At 46.5% G+C, this 7934-nt stretch overlaps 1 long non-coding RNA gene across 2 annotated transcripts; it reads right to left on the reverse strand.

The window, feature by feature from the left end:
* Positions 1–4607: 4607 nt before the first annotated feature.
* On the reverse strand, positions 4608–5874 carry LOC122785510. 2 transcript variants are annotated; one of them, XR_006362291.1, is made up of 3 exons: positions 5684–5874; positions 5541–5618; positions 4608–4893 (listed from the first exon to the last, which is right to left on the reverse strand). It is a non-coding gene; the product is annotated as an uncharacterized LOC122785510 (long non-coding RNA). The 2 variants fall into 2 exon arrangements; XR_006362290.1 differs by having other exon boundaries at positions 5541–5874.
* Between the last annotated feature and the right edge of the window lie 2060 nt (positions 5875–7934).

Here is a 7934-nt window from a genome sequence, read left to right on the forward strand (position 1 = left end):
GCAAAGTTGCTGTATAAGTGAGCTCTCGAAGTTACGGCCTTGGTCAGAGTGTAACCGAGCGGGGACACCAAACTTGTAAAACCACTCCGATACCAGGACCTTAGCTACTGTGGGGGCACGCTGATCCCGGGTGGGGACAGCTATAGTATATTTACTAAAAACGTCAGTCATAACCAAGACGTTTTCAACACCATTCTGGGCAGGCTCAAGAGTGGTATAGTCAATAGCCAGAATTTCATTAGGATGTGATGCCAAAAGATGGCCCATATAGCTACGAGCTGTTGGGTGGACATCTTTTGCAACCTGACACCTCTCACATGCATGACACCATTGAGCCACATCAGAGGACATGCCAGGCCAATAGCACTGGGACCGCAACAGTGCCAAAGTTCGTTCTACCCCCTGATGCCCATGCTCCTGATGGACTTGGGTCAGGACCTCAGTGGTGAGAGTGTCAGGTAACAGCACCTGAAACACAGGCTCTGCACCATCAGAGCGGAAAACCTTGCGGTACAGGACTCCGTCCCTCTCAACCAGGCGGTCCCACTGCCGGAGCAGGGTCAATGTGGACTGAGACAGCTGTAAACGCTCCTCATGGCTGGGACGCTGCTTTTTACGCCAAAATTTCAGCAACTCAAGGATAACAGGATCAGCCTGCTGGAGAGAACAGATCTCAGAGATTGTGTGCTGTGGCAGAGCTACAATAGCAGCTTGGGTTACCTCAGGCTCTCTCAACCTCAGAGCTTGCTGCAACGGCTTAGGCAAGGCAGTACCTGGGAGCATGGCTTCCACATCCTGAGGCCCAGGTGGGTACTGACGAGACAAGGCATCCGCATTCTGGTTACTCTTCCCCGACCTGTATTTAATATCAAAGTCAAATGATGCGAGTTGTGCTGCCCATCGCTGCTCAGCTGCAGACAGTTTAGCAGAAGACAAGTGGCTCAGGGGGTTGTTGTCAGTGAAGACAACACACTTATTACCTAGCAAGTACTCCCTGAATTTTTCAGTCATTGCCCACTTAAGGGCCAAGAACTCAAGCTTCATGGAACTGTAGTTCACCATGTTCCTTTCTGTAGGCCTCAAACCTCGACTAGCATATGCGATCGGCCTTACCTTTCCCGCTTGGTTCTGAGAGAGCACCGCCCCCAAGCCACCATGGCTTGCGTCGACCTCCAAAATGAAAGGGAGGGAAAAATCAGCATAGGCCAATACTGGTGCAGTAGTGAGCCTAGCCTTAAGTGCTTGAAAGCTCGGGTCACAATCATCCATCCAACGTTTAATCACCTCATGCTTGGACTTCCTACCATTCTTGGTATGACCAAACTCTGCCACAGCCTTATGCAGAGGGGCTGCCAAATGGGCAAACCCTTCCACAAAACGCCGATAATAACTGGCAAAACCAAGAAAAGACCTCAACTCGGAGACGGTTGTGGGTGTTGGCCATTTAACAACAGAGTCGATCTTGCTGGGGTCAGTGGAAACACCTTTGCCAGATATCACATGGCCCAAGTAATGCACTTCCTTCTGAAAGAAGGCACATTTGCTGAGCTTGGCCTTTAGACCCTCATTTTGGAGTCGATTCAGCACGACCTGCAACCGCTCCAGATGTTGTTCAACAGTGGATGAAAACACAACAATATCATCAAGATACAGCAGTAGTGACTCACATTGCTGATCCCCGAAAATGCGTTGCATCAGCCTTTGAAAGGTGCTGGAGGCGTTACAAAGCCCAAATGGCATTCTGTTCCATTCAAACAAGCCAAATGGGGTACAAAAAGCAGTTTTTGACCTGTCTGATTCAGTCACAGGCACCTGGTTATAACCACTGGCCAGATCAAGGGTGGAAAACCAGCATGCGCCTGACAGCGCATCCAACGATTCCTCTATGCGAGGAAGCGGAAAAGCATCTTTTCTGGTTTTTCCGTTAAGTTGTCTATAGTCAACACACATTCTCAGACTACCATCCTTTTTCTTCACCAACACAATAGGGGATGCATAGGGGCTGCTACTCTCCCGGATTACCTGTGATGAGAGCAGCTGATTGATGTGTTCCTTCACAACCTCGTATTCTGAGGGTGGAATGCGCCTGTAGCGTTGTCTAACTGGGACATCATCAACCAGAGGTATGTCATGAGAGATCAGGTTGGTACAGCCCAGATCTCCGTCATGGGCTGAGAAAACGTTGGTGTACTGCCCCAGCAGAGACCTCACTCGGACTTGTTCGTCCATAGACAATGACGACAAATCTATGTCCTGCACCTGCTTCTGTTCAGTAAGGGCAACTGTTTGTGATGACGAGGTGGCTAAACCAGAGGGCACTTCAGTGACTCCTGAAGGAAGGCTAACAATATTTACAGCGTCTAGTGTACCAACAACAGTGCGAGGATGCAACATCACATCAGTGAATCCTACATTAACAACAGGTATGTAGGTCGTGCCCCTAATGACTTGAACTAGGGCAGGGGAGGCGAGCAAGCCAGCCGGCAAACCAGAGGCTGGGGGCTCAAACAAGACTGTGGAACCTGAATACTGTTCAGAGCAGGTGGCTGCCACGATCTTCATGACACCACCCGGAATACGCCAAGCCCTCTTACCTCTGACCTTTGCCCTCCCTGGACCATCCTGAGGAGTCTCAGCAGCCACACGCTGACACTGCTGCAGTGCCTGCACAATGGGCTCTGGGGTCCCAGAGAAACAGGGCTGAGAAAATAAAGCCTCACCATACTCAACAAAGAGTTCTTGGTAGCACCTACGGATCACGTTCATTCCAAGGACACCAGGCACTTGAGCAGGTATGCCACCAGGGGGGTCCTTCACAACTAACACCCCACAATTTGGCATGAACTTCCCACAAAGTTGTACCTCTAGCTCCAAGTAGCCAATATAAGGAATTGCTAAACCATTAGCAGCTCGCAGCTGCAACCAGTGGCATGATTGAAGGCGCTCCTGACCCCAAGGCTCAAAATACTGGTGGAAAAAACTCTCAGAAACAGTGGACACCATAGAACCAGTATCCACCAAGCAAGGGACCCTTACGCCGCCCATGCCGACATCAACATGAGGGCAAGACGAGATCAACTTGGGAATATCAGGACCAATAAAACTAACTGGTGAGCCAGTAGCTGCCCCACCCAAACTGTGGCTCTGAAGTTTGGCGGGCTCTAGTTTCCCGATACCGAAGCGGGACGAGGCAGTCTATTGGGAAAAGATGGAGGTTGTGTAGAAGAGTGCGGGTACGGAGCACGCACACCATCACACTCCCTTGCAAAATGGCCAGGCTGCTTACAGCGTCTGCATATTACAGGGTCGGCACGAGATGGACGGCTACGCCAGTTAGAGTTCTGCAATCGTGCGATGCTTTCAGTAAGCTGATTCAGCTGCTCTTGCTGCTGCTTTAGCATCTCTCTCATCTCACGCACTTCAGACAATGGGGGAGAAAAGACGGCACTCTGATGACTACCATGAACACCATACTGGACACCAAGCACTAAGGGGACGGAGTGACTGCGGGCCCTTACACCGCCAGGCAAACCTTCACGCTCCCACTGAATCGCCTCGGCTCTGACATCAAGCAAAGTGCAATCAGGATGTCTACGCACTAACTGCTTTAACTCACGACGCAGGGAACTCTCCAACACATGCTCAACAAATTGGTCTCTCAGAAGAGCATCTGCATTGAGGATTCCCATAGGTGCACGCTGCTTCACCCTCTCCATAAGACCCATTAATGCAAGAGAGAACTCCTGAAGAGTCTCTCCCTCCTGCTGCCTCCTAGAGAAAAATGCCTCCTGCAGAGCAACATAAGACTCAGTGCAACCGTACAGCTCCCGCAAGATAGTGAGTATACTTTCAGGGTCCTCCCTCTCTGCACCAGAACGATGCCTGATCTCCTCTTTAGCCTCACCCTCCAAGTGGTCATACAGAAAAAATGCACGGTCGGAAAAGGATAAATGCCGTGCCCTCATACATGCCTGTACCTCCTCTATCCACTCACTCAACCCAATGCCCGTTTTCCCCCTAAAGATGGGACATTTTCTATCTCGGGGCACAAAAACTAGTCTCTCTGCTACAGGGACACTAGAAGTGGAAGGGGCAGTAGGTTGTGCCGAAGAGGCAGATGACGCACTAGGGCCAGGCTGTTCCTGCCGCAGCCGCTCGTTGTCAGCTTTTAACTGCAACACCAAGGCTCTAAGTTCCTGTAGCTCTTCCCCCATGACTAATGAAACTCACTACCAGGTAAAACTAAAATGTAACAGCCCGACAAATGTCAAACCTGTAGCGAGAAACCTCCTCAGGCCAACCCAAAGATCCACTGCTGCTTTGTCTCACAGCTGCCCAATGTGCCTACCAAAAAAAAAGAATAATGTTAGGGCAAAGAAAAAAAAAGAAACACAGAATGAACACAAAAGGAACACACGTCTCTGCTGAGTAGATCCTGCCGACAACGCCAAGTTTCTGTGGCGAGAGTAAGAAAGAAACCTAACTAAATAATAATTGTTGAGTGTAAGGAGCCGACAACGCCACTTTGGGACTTTCACCCAAAGATTATATTATCCCAGGTAAAGGACACGCAAGTAAGTACTACTCAATGAATGCAGGAGACGTGATTCCAAATGTTAAAATAATACACACTTTAATAAATGGTTTAAAAGCACAATGTGTTCACTGAAAATCAAAAGAAAATAAATCTGTGCAGACTTAGGCTTGTGGTGAAATGAAGCTAGTGAGAGGAGGAGTCTAAATCAAAATACTCAATCACCAGGTTATGTGACAGGCACACACGCACACACACACACACACACACACAGTGAATACCCAAATCCCAGGGGACACAGCACGCAGGGAAAACGGACACCTCCACCCAGGTCACCAGCACCACCACCAGCCTTGGCACTAAAAACAAGATACAGAAATTAATAGCATGAATAAACAGGATAACAATAATAATAATAATAATAATAATAAGACTGGGCAAATTATGTTACTAAACTAAATATAAATTGCCCAGAAGAAAAGAAAATATCACTAATCACTCAAAGAAAATAACCAAATCAAACACAATAAACCAAAGAATTACAACCGGGCAAATTATACTACCAAAAAATAATTTACATATAATTCCCCAAAATAATAAACATATAACACTATATAAAACACACTAATATGCCCCAAAAATATATGTAATACGGCAGTTAATGAAAACAAAATAACCAAAATCAATCTCAGAAATCAAAACAAACAAAAAGGACAGGTGAAATAACAAAATCAAAATCGAAGTGAACCTAAACTAAAACATCAAAATAAAACGGCAAGCACAGAACAGCGGCCACGGGAGAAGCCGTGAAGCGACACGTTATGACGTCAAGGCAGGCAGAATCAGAGCGAGACAAAGCAGCAGGGGACAGCTGATCGTGACGTCATTCAGTTCACGTCTTACTCAGCCAGGTGGCCAACATTCATCTTAAAAAATATACAAAATTAGCACTTGAATTATGGCGCTAACAATATTTTAAATGAGGCAATTAAACAAGAAAACAAACCTTGTTGCCGAGTATGATGCCCGCACAACCATAGGGGGAGAGTGAGAGAGAGAGACTCACGCCGCTACCGGCATTAACCTGCAACCACACGGTGTTAGCCGTGAGGCACCAAACAGTATGATGCAGAGGGGGAGGACACTTACCACCGCAGCTTGGAGAGACAGCGCACCTTGAGCGTGGCGTGTAAGCCCAGCCGCTCTGCAGTACAACAACAAAACACTCCGATCAGCACACAGGTAAATGGGCATGAGAGACGTGAAGCAGCGCATAGTCCTACTCACCGAGAGCCAAACACTCCGACCGGAAGTGACGCGTTTACAGGAGTGCAGAGAACGAGAACCGATAGGATACGCCGCATTTATAGTCCCGTCCACCTAGAATGCATAGCTACCATTGGTGTTCAAATCAGGGCCGTCATAATGCATGAGATAGCGCACATCCATGCTGCTACAACACTAAAACGCAGAAAGCAGTCCTCCGGCCCTTCTCAAGCAAAAGGGTTAGGACTGATTAAAGCAGATTGTGGTGTGAACATTGACTCATCTGATCAGAAAATTGCTGACTGTTTTAAGCCATTCCCGTTTGATGCCTTTGTGTCACTGACTGGTGAGTCAGCTGATAAAAAACCCATACAGGCTTTGCGAGATACTGCATGCCCTCAATCTGTTATTCTCGCATCAGCTCTGCCGTTCTCCGATAACGCTACTTGTCATTACAGTTCAGTTATTAGAGGAGTTGAAATGGGATACATGCCAAGGCCAGTGCACCGTGTCCATATTCAGTCCTCCCTGGTTACTGGATTCTTCCCAGTAGCGGTTTGTACTGAACTGCCAATCCCTACATGATCAGTTCTTGTCCTGTGAGTCTGCACCAAAAAAGCATGTGTTAGACTATGTCACCCAGTTCCATGAGTGCCTTCAACGCGTTAACGCCCTTGCTAAAGCCACCCTTACTAAAGCCACCCTTACTAATTCACAATTGGTCATGAAGCGCCATTACGATCGCTACGCTGTATCTCAGAGTTTTGAGGTAGGTGATAAAGTTCTAGTGTTGCTGCCCATCACCAGCTCAGTTTTCACAGCTATATTCTGTGACGTTAAAGAGCGTCTTAGCGACACTGATTATGTTCTCTGCACTCCAGACAGAAGGCGCAAGATCAGAGTCTGTCACATAAACCTGTTGAAACGCTACCAGACTGGCAAAAACAATGTTAGCACTGCTGTTCCCTTGCCCTTATTAGCCGAACAGTCAGATTTTAAAGCTCTCAGATGAGCCACAGATGCGCCACCCTACACATCAGCCAGTCCGCCTCCCAAATTCAGAGATGCTTGCTAACCTGTCATGCTGTTTGCAGCATTTAACCACTGCACAGCAACGTGATCTGGAGGTGCTAATTGGCCAGTATTATTGTCCATTTAGTTATGTTCCAACCCCTACAGCTGTCTTGAAACTTGATATAGAGGTACAAGATGCGCGCCCCATAAAACAACATGCTTATCGTGCCAATCAGACTAAACGTCAGCAACTGCTTCTGATGAGCAAGCAGCAGGGCCATCAGCAACTGCTTCTGACCAGCAAGCAGCTGGACCATCACCTCCTACAGACCTGGAAGCACAACTACCAGTTTTTGGTCAACCAATTGAATGGTGGGTTAAAACTGTTTTATGTTATGCCACCTTGTTAGGCCACCTTGTTATGCTACCTCAAAGTTTATATTAAATGTTTTTCAAGAACATACTGTATCTGTTGCATTTGTTAATGTACTCTAGCCTGCTTTCCTCTTAAAATGTAACAAACTGCTGAGTCGTCACAGAATATATGAAAAAGTTAGGAATCAAACAGCTAGAAACAGCCCTGGCAGATCCAGCTATGTTTCTGGGTTATTTCCTTCAGGTTTGCTTCATTAACTTCTTTCTGGAATATCAACCCCTGACAAATGGGAACTATGTGTATCCAGACTGGACCTCATCATCAATATCCCTTCTGTTTCTTTGCCTCTGCTTTACTTTATCTTTTTTCAAAGCAAATTAACTTTGTGTTTGTGTAATTGTTGCTTTTGTCTGCTGCTCCTGTGGCTTAAAATGTAGGTGTGTGTATATATATAAGTATATGTATGTATATGTGTATATATATATATATATACACACTGTATGTTATGATTTGGCGCTATACAAATAAAATTGAATTGAATTGAATATAAACTTATATACTATGTATGTGCTATATGTATAATCTTGTTTTTGCAGTTATTTAGCGTTCTATTAGCATAGCACCTGGTACCTGGTACTTTGATGAGTTAAAAACAGTTAACAATCCTAAAAACGTGGCTTAATCTCCAACAATCATATGGTTTATTTGTCGTTCAGGACACAGGAATGAAGGGAGGGAGACGTA

Source organism: Solea senegalensis, linkage group LG19, assembly GCF_019176455.1.
Source record: "Solea senegalensis isolate Sse05_10M linkage group LG19, IFAPA_SoseM_1, whole genome shotgun sequence".
In the NCBI taxonomy this organism is placed as follows: Eukaryota; Metazoa; Chordata; class Actinopteri; order Pleuronectiformes; family Soleidae; genus Solea; species Solea senegalensis.